At 36.9% G+C, this 19,499-nt stretch overlaps 1 long non-coding RNA gene across 3 annotated transcripts in view; it reads left to right on the top strand.

Annotated features, from left to right (window-relative positions):
• LOC120621516 (uncharacterized) overlaps window positions 1–19,499 on the top strand; it is a 138,535-nt gene that overhangs the window by 87,017 nt on the left and 32,019 nt on the right. The gene's annotated exons all lie outside the window — the stretch shown is intronic.

Here is a 19,499-nt window from a genome sequence, read left to right as displayed (position 1 = left end):
CCACAAGTTGTTCCTCAACTACCCCTGTTTATAGCCAAGAAATTTTACATGCTCCCTGCCCCCACTTCCATTTCCCCAGATTCCTGCTTCATAGAAATTCCTACTGTGGTTTCGACTCCCAGTGTCACAAGCCGCACTTACTGCCAGAAAGTAAATCAGTAGGTTGTCGTGTCTCTACCCCATCCATTACTAAGTGGATGGATTTAGGACCCCTGTTTTGTTAAGTACCTATGGCTGTGGCCTCCTCTCAGAAAAGCACTCCTGATTATACTCTAACAGCTGTGCTCAAAGGCAAGCAATTGTTTCTTTGTTATAAAGAGCTTTCAAATGCCTCACCTTATGTGTCAGCACACATTGTACTTTCTTCAGAAAAATAATAGGATACCGAATCCCTTGGTCTTATTTCTACGTTGTTACCCTTTGTGTGACACCCTCATAAAGTTCCAAGTGTAAAATGGGCCTTCTCATGGACTCAGAGGGTGGACTTATACATACATACAAAGCACTTTAAGAATTTCGGCTGTGATAATTAATGTGTTAAGTTGACTGTGCTGAGATACTCCCAAATAGTTGGTAAAATCACTGGCAGACATTGGTCTTGTCCAAAACATTCATGAAGACATTTGATCCATGCCAAAAGGTCTCTGATATTTAAATCTCGCTTCTGCAAACCTATCTAGCTAACCCCTCGTGTCATGACCAGCAAGGCTCCCAAGGCAAGAAGTGTTATTATGGACAATACAGCTGCACACGATGAATGGACCAATAAAACATGATAGTATTTTTAATGTGTTAATCCTATAAAACAAAAGTACAAATAAATGTTATGAACTATTTGAACACAGGGACATTTTCTAAGAGTGGATGTTTTTGACAGGACCAAATATCCAGGACCATTTGGCATGGGCCAAATATCTTTGTTGACATTTTGGACAAGACCAAATGTCCTGCAAGGGGTAAAATGTTTCTGGATGTGTCTGCAAGGGTGTTTCAGGACTAGATTAGCATCTGAATTGGTCGACTGAGTAAAGAAGATGGCCCGCACCAGGGCCAGTGGGCATCGCCCAAAACGCTGAGTGCCTGAGCGCAACAAACATGCAGAGGGTGAATCCGCTCTCTTCATAAGCTGGAATACTAATCTTCTCCTGCTCTAAGATGGTGCTCCTGGTCCTCAGGCCTTCAGGTTTGGACTGGCTACACTACTGGTTTTCCTGGGCCTCCAGTTTACAAATCATGGGACTTCTCAGCCTCCATGATTGTGTGAGCCAGTTCTTCATGACAAATCTCTTTATATATACCTATGTATATCCTATTGGTTCTGTTTCTCAAGAGAGCCCTAATACATTTGCTAACTATCGTAATGCAAAGTTCAAACCGGTAATGTGACTAAATTGCTGAATGAGCCTGTGTAGCATAGTTGTTAATAGAAGGTTCTGGAGTCAGGCTGCTAGAGTGTGAATCTTGGCTTTACCACTTTACATTACCTGTGCCTCTTGGGAAAGCTATTTAACATCTCTGTTTCAAATTTCTCAGCTGTAAACCAGGAGTATAAACAGTGTGCGCCTAATAAGATTATTGTAAGCACCACATGAGACATACATGTCACGTTTTTAGAATAGTGCTTGTCATCTATTAGCCATTATTTAAAATTTTCCCATCTTCTTTGCCATCGTCTCTCCTTCCCCACTTTACCTCCTTGACCACATGTGCTGGGTCTTCATACTCCTGACCACGCAGGTCCCATATACGCCTGCATGGGGTAACAATGCCTTGAGCTCCCAATCTAACCTTCTTTTACCCACAAATGAAAACCTAGTTAAGTGGCTCCTCCATTTAGGATATAATGAAATAATTCATCTTAAAATTTTAATAACTGAAAATATCCGTGCATCTTCCTGGTCTTTGTATTTTAATAGGGCAGAATGTCTTAATTCAAAGGCACAAATTTCTAAGTGGTCGGAGTTATGATAGGGTTTATTTCTACTGGTAGGTAGTACTAGAATATTTCCTACATCCTTCAAGTCACACATAGAAGGCAATGGTCAACTATTGCTGTTTAAAGGTCTAATAATTAGCTTCCTTGCCCAGTTAAGACTTATAATCATCATCATCATCATCCTTGTTTGAAAAAGAACCATTATTTGACCATTTTCCTTGGCATTTTACTAGGTTTCTGAATTCTAATGATCTCTACAAGGTAGATATTACTATTCCTTTTTACAGATAAGAGACCCCAAACTCAGGGAAATTAAGTGATTTGCCCAAAGGCACACATTTGGTATGTATTCAGGATGTGAGCCAAGATTGTGCTCCAGGCCAGTCTGACTTTGAAGGGAGTGCTGTTATCACTATAGAAATGGACTGAACAGCTACCTAGTCTATGTCATTCCTCCTCCTGTGGACAGCCACAAGACAGCAGGCAGTGTTTGCCTCTTCCTGAGATTACCTTCATTTCTTAGCACAGTGCCCATAGGGTCCCACTACATGTTTGAGGGGAGAGTAAATAGATATGTGAACGCATATGTCAAGTCTGTACCTTTCTCAAGGAATGAGATGTGACCAATGACTCTGTTGGCTGGATTTGTCAGTTGTCATATAATGGCCTTAGAAGTATTAACGAAGTAAATTACCACATCCGCTAGTCACAGACCATCTTAGCAGCATTAGTAAATCAGAAAAATGAGTTATCTGAATCCCATTTATTTGTACCTTATGAGAAAAGAACTTTTTACAATTGCAAACAACACCTGATAATTATATGACTAATTTAACCAATAATAAACCTATACCCGCTTTCGGATTGAATAACCTCACTTAGGCAGTCTTTGTTGTCCAAATTTACTGATATTTGTGAGATCCTCAACTCTTTTTGTGCTTTCCTTGCTAAACCATAGATGGTATAACCTAATGGTTTCAGTTTTACTGTATTCTGAATGTGGTCCTACTGGCATCAAATTCAGCATGGTGGGCAGATATGTATTTCTCATTGCACAGTAAGGCTATTGCAAGTTGCATGGTGAAACTCTGTAAGTGCTGGCTGTGATGAAAATGGGTCTCATGGTGTCCTATATTTTACTGTCCCATAAACTAGATTATTGAACAATAGTGAAAACAATAGTCACCAGAAGCATAGATCTAGTGCACTGCAAATTTCTGCTCTGAAGATTAGCTTTCTATTTTTAAGCAAAGGGATGGCATGTGGTACATATCTAAGAGATTCCTTTTGATGTTTCGACTTTCTGTTTTTTAAAGAACTCAAAAATGTTGTATTATATATTGGTAATCTTCAAATACAGTACATAGCTGAGACGTTTTAGGGAGAGTACTGCTGTGTCTATCTTGAGTGATTTCTAACTTAAAAAATGCCAAAAAATATAACCATGGACTAAAACTTGAGGGCAAACATTGCATATTTCATACCATGGTATAAATTTTTTTGAACCCAAATAAAGTACATATTTGTGATTCAAATAAATTGCAAAAGCAAGACAGTAAGTTAATTCTTTTTGTCTATTTAGAATTCAAAAATAATTTTGTCATTCTGAATTAAATTGCACAAGAAGCAACTGATAATGTATGCAATTGCTTAGAGACATGCAGAAAAACCCAACCAAATTAAAAAACATTAATTACATTGTTAGAAATTTGTATGGCATTTTTTTCTTTGGCTTATTTTCTTTTGGAAACTTTGTTGTGTTCCCAATAAAATGGCTCCAAAGCTTTTTTTTAGTAAGTCAGCCTGGTGCATTCATAGAACTGATTAAAATTGCTTCGAAAAAGGTGATTAAAAGCAAATAGATCTATAATCAGCCAATAAAGATAGACACATTAAAACTGTGTTTTCTTTTGCTGAGCAATTGGGAGAAAAAAAAACTGCTGTAACTTATTTTTCACTCAAAATAGTAAAAAAAGAAAAAAATGCTTACTTTACTAGTCTCTGCTTTTGTGCGCTGATGATTGTGCTGATACATGAATTACTTTCCATATATTGATTTTCTGTTGAAATGAGAATCTGCAAGGTGATCTGAAGTAGATGGGCAGGGTCTTAACATCTATAAAGTAGTGTGCTGATACCGATTCAAAGAAACTTCAGTTTTCAAGCTGCATGTGACACAGGGAAGGAAGTTGGCTCACACTGCAGACTGGGTGTGGATGGTGACTGAGGTTTTAGTGGGTGCCCTGTATAGTGATTCTGTTAACTTGGGCATTCCTGAGGCAAGGACACACTACACCGGGACTATGCATCTGTCACCAGTGTGGCTGCTCAGATCATCTAGATGCTGAGTTAATCTGTTTATAATCCAATACGGCTACAAGGTCACCATGATGCAAGGAGCATGATGTTTGTCAGCAAAGTTAAACCTAAGGCCCCTGGGTCGAGCCCTGAAAGAGAACCACCAAAGGGGAGGAATCGGCATCCAGTGTTTTATCTTAGAGTCCTCTCATTTTAATTCTTATTACCATTAGCGATACACTCAATCCCTTACGAGGACTAATTTCCTCATAAAGCAGCAGAGACAGACTAGAGTTGTCAAAAAGAATTTTTTTTTTAATGCAAAAGGTAAACAAAGGTGTGAAATCCAAAAGTTATAGGTATAAAATTATAGCCACCATATATAATGTTTAGGTTTTTCTGCTATGGCTAACCTGACCTTTACTCCCCAAAGAACACTTTAGCTGGATTCCTCATTTCCCGGCTTTCCGATTGCATTTCACTTCTTGTTTCCAGAAAAATGTCTTTTTTTTCACTTGATTCCTTTGCTACAGGATCATAAAAGGGTGTTTTAACTCTGATCCTCTCCTGAGGCCTTCTAATTCTTTCTGAGTTTTAATCTGAGGGACAAGCCTTTATCCCAGGAGAATGACAGAACAGGATACATTTTCAGGTGAAAATTGGCTCTGTGTAGAGAAAATGGCTTGCTCTCTAGAGCCATAAGTATATGCCCTTAAGCTAGTATCACAGCCATATGTATCAATTAGATTACTTTTGGTCACAAATAACAGAAGCTTAACTGGCTTAAATATTGATGAAATATATAGGGTCACTTAGCAGAAGTAGGGCAGGCATCAGAATTGGTTGATCCAGCAGCTGGAGATGTCATAAAAGATCCAGGTCATTTCTATTTTGTCTGCCATTCACGATGTAGACTTCACACTAAAGCTGGTTCTCTGTATCATAAAGGTACTGCCAGTAGCAAATGAAGCTACCTGCTTTCTCAACAACATTTTTGGCAGATGAGAGAGACATCATTTCTACCTATGACTCTGTGACTCTCCCTCTCTCACCCCTGATATCTCAGTGACCTCATTTGAGTCACACATCGTTCCTGAACTGACTGATGGCTGTTTCCTGGGAAATGCCATAAGCTATTGGCCTAGGCCTGGATTCTTTAACAATTGTTGGATGAAAATATTTCCATCATTGGCATAGACGATTTAGTAACCACTCTGGTCAGGGTCATTCTCCTAAAACCGATGATGCACAATGAATAGTGGTAGACTATCAAATGTGTATCTTCCCGTAAAAATTGATTATCAACAAAAGCTGATTAAAAAGTTCGTCATTATTCTCTCTCTCTCTCTCTCTTTTTTTTTTAACATAACACTCGATTTCTTTATTCAGGGGCTTGGTAAGCATTGTAAATAATGACTAAGATGGTGTGGAAATCTTTTTGGTCTAGTGTCTATCTTGGAACTCTGGGATCCTCAAGGATATTTGGAGGAGAAGAGGAATTCTGTCTTTTATCCCATTAGTTTTACATACAAATTTACCCAGAGAAGATCTCAAACTGGATATGTTTAGTTTCACCGAATGTGTAGGGTTTCTGTTCTCCTGACACTTCACCAAATGTGCTGCCCATCCCCCTACAAATCTGGGGCTTACGAGCTCCTTGGGACAAGGAGATGTTACAAGGTGATAGAGACCAGGCAGAGTCCTCGTGCTGTGATGGCCGGCTGGTCAATACCTTTTGGTCAGTGCTTTCGGTGCAGCATAGTCATATGAGTGGAGACCGGGTGGCTTATGAGCCCTGACTGCACCATGGTGCTTCTGGGTGTTAGTAGTGGCCTGGACGGCTGGGCCATCTCTGCATCCTGACTTCACTTCAATGCGCACAGTGTCTTCACAGCGGGACCGCTTGTCCCATGCTCCACCAATGTCGTGTTTTATTTTTGCCTCATCTACACAACCCAGTGAATCCTGTAGACCTGCTTGGCTCATCACATGTTCCTCCAAATCCATTTTTTATTCCTTGAGTTGTTTCTTTCCCTCCTTAAAGGTTTTGTACCTTTAGAGCTAGAGAGAGATTCTTACTTCCAATTCTCTTTTTACATATGAATATCAATGGACTACTTCTTTAACCCTCTTTCACAGAATGTAGGCATTTTCTGTGCCTTTAATTTCAAGTTAGTCTTATTATTTATTCTTCTTTGAAAATTACATGCCCTAAGAGCCCTGAGGACTGAAATATTTTTTACAAGATGAAATAATAAATCAATCTGATACAGTGGGTCATTTATTTTTACATTAATGGCTTTGAGCCAGCTAGATAGTAAATGAGATGACTCTTGGAGAATCTTTTTAACTTACCCAAGGTAAACATCTTATATAAACTTGCTTTGAATTTTAGAAGATTTTTAGAAATCAGAAACGTTCTATGCCTAATTTAAAATGATAACTTAATATGATCAGTTTATTCCTCACATTATTATCCTTATTTCTAACACATTATTGATATATTTTAAATCAATAGCACAATATTTTAAATATATCATAACAAACATGGCTAGAATTTAAGATGGTTTTGAAGATTACAGTGTTTTCTTATTTTTATCTCAATTATCTTTATGTGATGGCAGGTATAATTATTTTCTATTATACAGAAAGTTTCAGCAACAAGCTCAGGGGCATGAAATGTGGTAGAGCTGCTATTTGGACAAAGATAATCTAATTCCAAAACCTACACTTCTTCCATTGGAACAAACTACTTGTATTGACCACTGGGAAAGCCCTCTATTAAAACTGAAATGTTTCCTTAGCCTCCATGAACTCTTTCCTTTTTGCCTTGGAAATAATTAATGGATGCTAAAAAAGAATTAAGATGCCTTTGAATAGAATGAAAAATGATTTTGTAGTCTCGAATGCTGAGGAAGAATGCTAAAAGGGATTTTGTTATTTTTGAAAGCTTCTACATAATATAGAGCTTGTTGACTCGGAACACTGTATCTCGTTTTTGTTAAAAGACAACACTGTTCCCTTAAAATTATAGACTAATTAGTTTCTTTGACATTCTGTCTGAAAGGTAATTCAATGCCAATTACCTAGTTAATACATTGCTAAGTTCATTTTCCCAGGTCTATTTTATGAGACGGGAAGGTTTAAGTTGAGGAAGAGAAAAGCAGCCCCTGACCGGTAGGAACTGGCCTGGCTGGCATTGTCAGTCAGACACTGGTGTTGTTCACAGCTGGCCTGAAACTCACAGCAAGGCCTTGGCGTGTTGTCCTGTTGGACAAGAACACTCTCACAGAGCACCAGCATCCAATCAGGCCACTCTGTGACCATGCTGAAGTGAGACACAAAACAAGACTACTTCGTAATCTTGTCTACACGCAAACAAAAGATCAGTGTGAAAACCACAAAATACCAAACATTCTTCTCTCCGAGCTTTTATGAGTGACTGCTACTTCTTTACTAATCACAGCTTTAGGCTCACTCTACTTTACTTCATCTATATAAGGTATGATTCTAGAATTATAGAATTACTTCTATTTCCTGAAAGCCTCCAATCCACAGCAAAACTTTGCTTCCTAAAACTCCCCCAAAGTCACCTGACCCAAGCCTTATACCTGTAATAGGTTCTTTATAACATCCTCTTACTGAGACGTCCCATGGTTCTCCACACCGCATGGTCTCCCTATTACAATTATCAATAAGTCTAACTTGTTTAAATACAGATGTGTTCCTCATTGATTTTGGCTGGAGGGCATTGACGAAGTTTAGTTATTCAACTAGGGGAAAGATTTAAGTGCAGTGTATTCCGCCGTTAACCTCTTTTAGTTATATTCTTTATTACCTGGGAGAAATCTGAGAATAATAAAAGGTTATTTGTGGTTCGTGTCGATACGAATAGTTTACAGATTATCAAGATGATCTCCATAGAGACCACTCCCACCAAGTTATTGACACTTATTTAGAACTTGCACTTTAATGCAGGATCAATAGTAAAGATTTTGGATGTTTCTTATGTCAGTGTGCAGTGGGTAACTAGAGCTATACCTGGGAACCCTTTTTAATATCCAGAGTCTAAATTCAACATCCACTATTACTAGCTGGGTGACACTGGAAAAGATGTTAAACTATTTGAGAAATGGGGATAATGATAGTGCTTAATTCATAGGGATGTTGTGAGGATCGAAGGAGATATGTCACGTCTTAAGCACTCAATACATTTTAGTGATTATAATGTTTTTTGTTATTGTCATGACCTAGTCTGTTATCTGTTAGTCTGCTCAGATTGCCATAACAAAATACCTAGAGTTGGTGGCTTAAACAACAGACATTTATCTCTCATGGTTCTGGAGACTGGAAGTCTGCGATTAGGGTGCCAGCGTGGTCAGGTTCCAGTAAGAGCCCTGGCTTCCTTCTCACTGTGTCCTCACGTGGCGAGAGCGGGAGGGAGAGAGAAAAAGAGAGGGAGAGAGAGAGAGACAGAGACAGAGACAGAGAGAGAATATAAGTGAGTCAAGCTCTCGCTCTCTCATGGGGACCCTGCCCTCATGACCTCACCTAAACCTAATTACCTCCCAAAGGCCCATCTCCAAATACTATCACACGAGGGGTGAGGGCTTCAATACATAGATTTCGAGGGAACATCATTCAATCTATAGCAAGTGGCCTTATATTTTATCTCATAATAGAGCTAGAAATAAACTATTTAAAAACCCAATTAACATTTTTTGGTGGTTAGTTCCCAATATTGAACTGGTTTATGGTTAATTATTTGGTATAATAATTTCCGTAAGATATTTCAAAAGTATATGGTCAAGTTTATACTTTATATGAGTCCCTAATGGAGATTTTTTTTTTTTATAACTTTCCCCATCCATACCTCCTCCAGCCTCTCTGGGCTAAGGCAGTGTGGCTTTCTGTTAGGACTGGAACACTTATCAAACTTCTTGACGTTTGTAAGAGAATTGCAATTCCACCCCAGCTGGGCTGACTTGGAAAGCAAGTGGCTCTCTATTTAACTGAAATGATAGAGTATTGCACTCCAGGTACTTACTGGGGAGTATTATCTCAAACTCTTTGTCACTTACCGTTTATTAAAAGCTCAGCTTAGAGAACTAATACTTATATATTGTGACCCACTTATTCTTCTATATTTTCTAAAATCCATCTTAAATTTAAGTCAGAGCAGAGGACAGCTGAATTCCTGGTTTATTATTCTGGTTCACGTAGGATTGACTTTACAAATTGTGTTTTGTCATTGTGCCTGAATTGGAAGATGTTTCAAAGTAAGGTCTTGTGATACTTACTGGTAAATCCAGAGTGCATAGAAAAATAGTAAGTGCTCAGTAAGTATTAGTTGCATGAATGAATAAATTTTTAAAAAATGAATGATTATATGGGTTCACCTTTAGGAAATTTCATATTTATTACCATTCATTACATTACATTTAGTAAAATGATCAGAGAATTACAGTTGTTGTGCATGTTGGCTAACCCTTAGTATTGCTCGTGAGTTTTGTTTTGGACATTTTAATAGGTATGTTATAATATCTCGTCATAGTTTTAATTTACATTTCCTTTATGGCTAATGATGTTGAATATCTTTTCAGGGGCTTAATTGCCTTTGTATATCCTTCTTTGTGAAGTGTTCAAATCTTTTGCTCATTTCTCAAAATTTGGGTTATTTCCTTACTGTTGAGTTTTGAGAGGTATTTACATATTTTGGGTAAAAGTTCTTTATTGAATATGTGATTTGCAAATGTGTTCTCCCAGTCTGTAGTTTGTCTTTTCTTCTCTTGACAGTGTCTCTCACAGGGCAAACATTCTTTATTCTGACTTGGTCCAATTTATTAATTTTTCCTATTATATTTAAGAACTTTTGCTTATTTTTGGTTTTGCCATAGAAAATGTCGTAAATTTTCTCCTGTTTTTGTCTAAAAGTTTTATAGTTTTGCATCTATATTTAGATCTGAGATCCATTTTGAGTTAAGTTTTGCATAAAGGGAAAAGTTTAGGTCTAGGTTTATTTTTTTTTTCTGCGAATGCATGACCAATTGCTCTGTACTATTTGTTGAAAAGGCTATAATTTCTTCATTGAATAGCTTTCGCATCTGTGTCAAAAATGAATTGGCTATATTTTTGTGAGTCTATTTCTGCACTCTCTGTTCCATTCTGTTAATCCATATGTCTTTCTTTTTTCCAATATTACACTGTCTTGATACTATAACTTTATTTTGCAACTTAAAGTTGGGTGGTGAGATTACTTCAACTTTATTTTTAGTTTTCAAAATTGCATTGACTGTCTTAGTTCCTTCGCCTTTCATACGAATTTTAGAATTAGCTTGTCTGTATCTACCAAAAACTCAGCCTGAAAAGATTTTGATTAAAATTGCATTAAATCTATAGATTAATTTTTGGGGAGGAGTGGCAGCTTAAAAACAATGTCTTTAAGTTCACAAACAATGTCTTTAAGTTCACAAACACTATATTACTCTACTTATCAAGGTGTTCTTTGATATCTTTCATCATTAGTATTTAAGATACTGTTAAACTGATGACCTTGAGCAAATCACTAATCTCTCTCATTCTCATTTTTGTTATTTATAAAGAGGAAGAGGGATAAGAGTGTATAAGAGTTAGATTACCCATTTTCAAAGGTCTCTTTTTTTTAATGTTATTATTCTTCTTTTTGTTTTCGTTTTTGTTTTTTACTTTTAAAAGAAATTCTTTGTATGTTTATACAGATAAGATAAACCCACATAACGAGCCAAGTCATTATACAGAAGGCTCCTGCATAAAAATACCATTTCAATTATTTGGCATTTTATTAAAGAACCACAGATTGTATTGCTAAACAGAACCATTAATAGCTCAACAGTATTTGATGTCTGCCAGGCTGGGAGTGTGTAGGTTCTCCTGAGCATCTCTGCATCTTGGTTGTAAGCTGTCTTTTTGACTTCTTCCCCAACTTTGCTTGGCCCTTGTATGCCATGCTCAACTCCCAACCCTATGGCTTCTTTGCCCTGGCTCTGACAAGGACAAATAGTGCCTCACCCTTTTTTACTGCCAGCTGCTACTTCTACTCAGAAAGAGAATATATTTTTGGCTTCTCATGTGCCACAGATGAAAAGTGCAGTTGGTTTCTCATTGTTCAGGGACATAGGAATTGTACATAAAACTCACATAAGCATTGAGCTGAAATACAGATTATCCAATTCCATCAACTTAGAAATGAGGCACCAAAACTCAGAGATTTAGACTTAACCCAGCAAAGCTGACTAGCAGGAGGGCTGGGGATAGAAATTGGGTCTGTGACCCCTGCCCCAACATGTTTATATACTAAAGATTGAAGCTTCGGGAATCTTAGGAAAAATAAACTACATAATAAAATGCAAAATGATCCCTAAATTATGTTAGAAGCAGAAAAGTGATTTAATAGGTCAACTCCTTCTCTGTCCTTAAATATGTAATTTTGGTTAGAACACTTGAAGATAATCCATCTTTAAAAAGGCCTTTCTCTGCAGATAATCAGCTTTTAAACAGCAGCAACTAACACACACAATACACACACACACACACACACACACACACACACACACACACACACAAATAATATAAAGAAAAGCACAGCCAAAAAAGTCAGTAGTCTGCTCATTTTATGAGTATCACAAGAAAATTGACAAATCACTCAGCCCCTAAACCTCAGCTATTGTACTTATCAACTATGTATCATAATTCTTGCTTAGAAAATCCTTTGAAATATTCAGATAAAAGACTATAAAGGGACAAAGTAATTAAGATGATTAGTTATGGCAGAAAAAAGTTTAAATCGATTTTTTATGTTACGTTATTTTTAGTTCTTATACTCCATATTGCAGATATAGGAGATGGACAAAGAGACATAGTAAAGGTAGGATTCAATGCGGGTGGGTGGGGGTAAAAACTAGTCCTTGCTCAGCATCTGTCATGTGCTTTTCATGATTCGCCTCATTTGGTATTTCTACTAAGCCCCTCTAAAGGAGGAGAGGTAAGGAAACTGAGGCTCAGAGAGCATACATTTCTCAAGATCATACAGAATCTAGACTTTCTAACTCCAAAATCTATGCTCTTGAGATAGGTTGATTTCTTCCTTTGCTTCATGCATGCATTTTAAAAGTAAGTAGGACAAGTAGTACGTAGTGAGATGAGAACTGATATGTTCACAAGATTGCCTGGCTATCTGTGCATATTTAATTCTTGCTTTGTGTGTTGCTTAACTATTCTTGAGCCCCCATGAGATAGAGATAAACCTGACACAGACCTATCTTTAAGACCTTTAGTTTCTTGTAAGAGAAGGCAGGCACTAAATAAGTACAGGAAAGTATTCTAAGTACTCAGACGTGTACAGAGTAGTGGTGGTTCTAAAGTTACTAGGTAGAAGGGGCAATCTGATATTGTCGATTGACTCTAAACATCCATTTCCACCTCTATGTCTTGTCTTGTTTTGCAAAAGCCTCAAAAGCAGATGTCTAGTTTTCCTAGACAAGTGTTCTCAGTGTAAAATAGGTTCCACCAAATAGATACATTTGTGTGAGACTCGGAAAGCAGAAGACAGGCCGATACCGTGTTCCTATCACAACCGCTGGTAAGCAAGGCTCAGAGTTGTGAATGTTGAGAGGCAGTTACCGTGCCTGAAATCAATCTTTGTTGCCTGCATTGCAGGAGTCATAAGACATTTGTGCTGGCTGTAGAACTTGGATTGATGGCAGAGTCTTCTTGATTCCTGCTGTCGAGTGTTCTTGAAGCCTGTAGTTCCAGTTACCTCTGGCTCTTTCTCCTCCAGCCCTTCCAACAGTTTTATAAGCACTTAGTCCTTGTAATCAATCCTTTTCTTATTTATATATGTAGGGTATTTTCTCGCCTGATGCCTAACAGATATAAAGGGGTTTAGGGAGAGAAATTGGTTGGAAGGAAGAGGTAGAGAGGAACTTATCTTGAGATAAGTTTATTTTGATTTGCTTAAACAATAAATGGCTTTAATGGACAGACTTGCTTCAAACAAATAGCACCGACATTTTTTGTTTGTTTTGTTTTTTTCTTTCTGCTCCTATGTTCTGGGTTAAATCACCTGTGTATCTTAACTTCTCAACTGAATATTGGCAAGAATATCAGGCAAAGCAGATATTATCCCGTTTGTGTTTTGTTTTTGTTCCTCAAGCTAATACTTAATTGAACTGATTCTCACCCACTCCAGATCAAGAATGTGTGAGGCATAGGACTGAAGTACTAAATTAAGCTTACTTTGAAACTAAAGTTAATCTCTAAATCAAAAGTATAATAGTGATTTTACATAGAATTAAAAAAAAAACAGAATTTTAAGATTATAGGTGAACTATGTTAGTTTTGCAACAAGATGTCTGTATTGAATGCTGAAACCTATTTCAGCATGACAATAGCATGTTTTTTCTGACTAAAATAAATAACTGGTGGTTTGCTAACTTCTATTTACCATATGAGTTGCCTGGTTTTTATCATTAATTATTTGGGTAATGTAAGATCTGTAAGTATAAAAGATATTCTGTTTCTATCTGCAGTACATTGAAAGTCATTTTTATGAAATGTATTTTATTTAATCAGATATGCTAATAAGTGAATTGGTTATATCATTTGAATTTGTTAGTCTACTGAACGAGAACTGTGACTGGTACATCCTTGGCTTTTAATAAATACTCATTGGTTAAAATGCCCTGTTTAAAAAAAAAGTTTGAGAATTCTGAAAGCCATCTCAAACAATCCTGTCTCCCTGATCTCTGTAGCTTGTAGAGAACACAGTAGTTTTCCCTTACCTGTGGCAGGTATGATCCAAGATTCCCAGAGGATGCCTGAAACCACAAAGAGTACCGAACCTTTTATATATATAATATATAACATATATTATATATATTATTTAATTATGTTATTTAATTATATATTATATAATTATAATATATACACACACACACTGTGATAAAGTTTAATTTACAAATTTGCACAGTAAGAGATAAACAATAACTAATAATAAAATAAAACAATTAAAACAATAGAGTGTAATAAAAGTTATGTGAATGGCTTAGGAGCCATTATTAAGTAAAATAAGGGTTGCTTGAACACAGGCACTGCTGACAGTAATTCAATAACCTCGATGGCTAACAGAAGGGGAGCATACACAGTGTGGAGATGCTGGACAAACAGATGATTCACGTCTTGGGTGGAATGGAGTGGAATGTTGTGAAATCTCATCAAGCGACTCAGAATGGTGTGCAATTTAAAACTTAAGAATTATTTCTGGAATTTTCTATTTAACATTTTGGACTGTGGTTGACTTTGGATAACTAAAACAGTGGAAAATGAAACTGTGGGGAAGGGTGGCTACTATAAAAAGGTACTGATAAAGGAACAATAAGGCCGGGCTATGAGATGGGGTTGGCAAGTAGGGGGCTGGTCACGAAAGACTCCAGAAAGGAGGCAACGCTTGAGTTAAGTCTTGATAGACAGTCGCCCTTTGGCTGGCAGATATGGGGAAGGGTGGGTGTTTCAGGTACAGGAATATAAGGATCAGAAGCCTGAAAGTAAAAGAATCCACAGGATTACAAATTGCTCAATGTGACTAGAGTGCAGGGGATAGTCAGAGGGAAACCTAGAGAGGTCTCCAGTGGCTCAAACCTGCAGGGTCAGGCCCACCTCATCATGGAGCTTTCATTGCATCCTGCAGATGATTTTTATAGGTTTTAAGTCAGGAAGTGAGACAATTGGTTTGAATTTTTGGAATAACATTCTGGCTGTAGCATTTTGGATGGAGAATGAGACAGGGGGTGGAAAGACACTTGGGAAATTCGATGAAAGATGTGTGATGACAGAAGCTTGAGTCCAATGACTGAATAGTGAAAAGTGAGGTAATGTTACCAAGAATGCAGACCTGTCCCAGAGGAGCTTAACTGGGAAGCAAATGGATAGGGACGTGGGGGGCAATAACTAGAGAGAGTTACAGTGTCGTGCTCTCTCTCTCTCTCTCTCCCCTATCTATCTAATGCATGAGAGTTCAGTAAACTTATTGTTCGAATGGAAGAAACAAGAAAAGAAAAGCACTAGAAATATAAAGGAGGCAAGTTTATTTATTTTTATGAGGTTTAAATAAATGATATACTATACTAAAATAAAGTCTAGGTATTTCTAATTATAAAAATTAAAATCACAAAATAGTAGAAAATAATATGGATAATGATGTTTATAATCTTTCGATTGAAAGGTAAAATAGACAGAATAATGACCCCTCAAAGATGTCCATGTCCTACTTCTTGAAGCCTGTTGATATGTGTTAAAAAACAAAATTCAACCCAGTAAATTATGAAAAGCCAATTGACTTTATTAAATGATTTATGAATTGAGCAGCATCTCATCCAGCAACTGGAAGGGCACACTGAGAGACTGTACAAAATGGAGGTTTTTATAGGGACGAAGGGTGGGGCAAGGGACCTATTAACAAAAGAAAAGGAAAGATTATTTTTAAAATACCATCTTTTTTTTTTTTTTTAATCAGATTGCCTCTTCTTCCTACGAGGGATGGAAAGGGCCCAAGTAATAGATACCTCATTGGTGTTGACCAGAAAATCCTAGACTAGTCGATTTATATTACATTTCTAGAAGAGGTTGAAACACCAATTAGATCAGGCATTAAATCAAGGTTTGGTATCATAAGCGTTAGCACAAGTGATGCCATTTCGGGCCTGTGGTTTTCCTTCACATATGTTACCTTGCATAGCTCAAAGGATTTTGAAGATTGATTAAATTAAGGATGTTGAAATGGAGAGATTATTCTGGATTCTGGGTGGGTGCAGTATAATTACAATGGTCCATATAAGAGGGAGGCAGAAGGGTCAGAGTCAGGGGCGAATGGGGAGGCTCGTAGCTGTGTGTGTCGTGATGTGTGTGTGTGTGTGAAGAGAGAGAGAGCACGAGAATTTTATGTTGCAAGACTTAAAGATGAGCCCAGGAATTTAGGTGACCACTAGAAGCTGGAAAAGGCAAGGAAATGGATTCTCCCTTGGTGCCTCCAGAGGAATATGACCCTGCTGAAGCCTTGATTATAAGACTTCTAACCTCCAGAACTGCAAGCTAATAATTTGTGTTGTCTTAAACCGCAAGTTTGTGGTAATTTGTTATAGCAATATAGAAAGCTTATACAAAAAAACACATGAGATGGCAACCAGAAAACAAAGAGAAAATAGATGTCAGTTCCAAATTATAAACCTGCTGAAAAACAATTGAAAACCAAGATAGTTTATACAAATGACAATCTATGTGAAGACATGAAGGTTTAACAACAATAGTAATAAAGCATTCTATGATCAGTATAAAAAGAGTAATTCACTGGAAAGTGAGCAAAGAGTGATTATTGGTAATGTCAGAAGAAATAAAAGAAATAAAATAGAGTGTGTTACTAAAAACTTCAAATTAGAGCATTGAATTAAACTTTTCCCACCTGGACACATAGCAGTGATTTATCAGACACCCAGCAGTGGCCAGAGTGTAAAGAACAGGAATTGTCATGAACTCTAGGTGAGGTCATAATTTGGTAAAAGCTTTCTGGAAAGCACTGCCAAACAGTTATTACCTAAATGATAACTGTATATACTCTTTGACTTAGCAATTCTATTTCTAGGATTTCATTCCTTAGAAATGCTAACCCAGGTGAAAAAAGATACGTATAAAAGTGTTCATAATAGCATTGTTTGTATAGAAAAAAAATGAAAATGACCTAAAATGGATATATTTAGGAGATTGAAAGACATTTGTTATATTCAAGTTTTTTTGTATGTCCATACCTGTAGAGAATTTTTATCAGTTTATTTGAGCCAAGCTGATAATTGCTGTGAAGAAAAATCTCAACAGATTGAAAAAATGCTCCAGAGAATGGCAGTTTTGCAGCTTATTTTACACATTAGAATCAAAGCAGGAGACATAAGAAAGATTACATGGAATCTATTGGTGGTAGATTAAGGGGGTGGAAGAAAGCAACGCGAGGAAATATCTGAGATTGGATAAAAAAACAAAATGAAGAAACACATAGCTCTTTTACATTGGTGGGTCCAGGACAGTTAATAATTAACATTTATGGTACATAGAGATGGTACGTGGGAAACAAGATAACAATGAGGGATTCTGGATGTCATGTTTTCGTGTAGTTGTGCCATGAGTCCGGAAAAGGAGATTATGCTGACATTTCAAAGTTATGTTATCTTAGATGCAAAAAGACAATAGGCTCACTTAAGGTAAAGACTGACCTTTGCCAGGGAGGCTACAGGTCTAGGATGTGACTACCCACCGTGACCTGCTTTTAGCTAGGAATTTTTATTTTCTGATCATCCTATGTGATTACTTTCGATCTCTGAGTTTGTAGGGCCCTCCATGCAGACCTCCCCTGAGCTTGTCAGGTATGTGGCCTCTTTTTTGTCCACAAGATAATGGACTACAGTGTTGCCTTTAAAAAAATGGGGTAGATAAGAGCAAATATTTATAATATATTGATAAGTGATGAAAACTAGTTGCAGAGAAATTTTGATTCTGTTATAAAAATATGTATATATGTCTCATGTGCATTTGTATATTTATATAATACATAGTTGTATATTTGTGAGTTATTACACATATAATTTTTATCAGTATATGAATAGGAAAATTTTTACAAGCAAACTTAATAGAGAAAAGAATGTGGTTTCAGGAAACTTTTACTCTTTGCTTTATTTATTTCTCTACCATTTGAATTTTTTTACAACACATGTTTTATTCAGAATAAAAAACATAAAACTGAAAATTTATTTATATTAGATGTTTAATGAATCTCAAGTGATTCATAATTGAGCTTAGTGGAGCACATTATTCTCTTGGTAAAATATTACCAATTTGATTACATGTGGAGGAAAGAATCTAGAAAATCATTATTTTTGCAAAGTAGACAACAAATAAATACTTGCTGATTGAACAAATAAGTAGAAATAAATCAAGATGCTTTGGTAGCTAAGAAAGGAAGGGCTCTATAAATGTCCCATAGGAACCAACAATCATTTCTTTGATGCTTCCTGAGGAAAGAAGTGTTCGAATATTTCTTTCCTTCTTGTGATTCCTGAAGCTATCCTCAGTGTCCTGACATCGATTAGGAATCTTCATATAATATAAGCTATAAACATAACCTATTAGGGAACTCCTGCACAATGTTTCATATTGATTAAGAGTAAATTATTTCAGGAAGAAATTCCAGAAGAAGGTATCTCTGGAGTCTAATATCTGAATTATATGAATCAAGCGGCAGCAACTAAATCAAGTAAGATTTTGAAAGGAATTTAAAGACCTCTCATTTTAAATGTGATTATGCTTAATTGCGTAGCACTACTTAAAAAAAATATTTTTATATATATAAAACAGTTAAAAAAATTTTAAAAATATAGTTAAAAAATATATTTTGGCCATTAGCTAGTGCTTTATAATGGTGAGTGAGATTGAGTATTCATATAACCAAATTCAGATGGACAAATGAAACCCAGTGATTGAAGTGCGCTTTATATTTGAGAAGAGTGTAAGAAGATTAGGCCTTGCATTTAAAATTTTAGAACTGTTGTCTGTTCACATGCTCACCCCCACAAACTTTTTTTGGCCACAGTTGGACAAGGCATAGACACCTGGTCCATTCAGTGTCTCTGTCCAGGCCGACTGGAAATGAATTCAGAGGGGCCAGTCCTTCTCTAAGTGTCAGTAAAACTGTAACATATAAAGTCAAGAGCAGTGGCAGGTTCATATTTCTCTGTGTGGATGGTGAGTAGAGAAAGCCTATTGGGAGGGAAGGAGGAAGGGGATTGGAGAAGGAGGAGGGAAGGAAAAGTAGGAGGGGAGGTGTGGGAGAAGTCAGGTGTGTCAAAAGAAGCAGACACAAGAGATAGTAGGAGAGCACTTCCTGGATTCTGGAAGGATCCACAGTTCCAGTTCCTTCCTAGGCCCAGATGATATTTGTATAACCATTTCTGCCTTTTTCCTCAAGCTACTTTGGTATGATTTCTACTAACCAAAGTGAAAGAATCCTAATTAGCTTTAGGGAGGAAATAGAAGGGCCTTTTGTTCAGTTTTTTTGTTTTTTGTTTTTTTTTTCCCAGATAAAGCCTGGAAATCAAACTCTGTCTAGATTGCCAGAGCCTGCCTGCACCTGCCAGGGACTGTGTCTCATTTCTGGACTCTGGAGCTGGGTGTGTGTACGTGTGTGTGTGTG

This window comes from Pteropus medius, unplaced genomic scaffold (assembly GCF_902729225.1).
Source record: "Pteropus medius unplaced genomic scaffold, Ma_sr-lr_union100, whole genome shotgun sequence".
In the NCBI taxonomy this organism is placed as follows: Eukaryota; Metazoa; Chordata; class Mammalia; order Chiroptera; family Pteropodidae; genus Pteropus; species Pteropus medius.
Note: the sequence above shows the minus strand (reverse complement) of the source record. Positions and strands in the feature narration are given on the sequence as shown.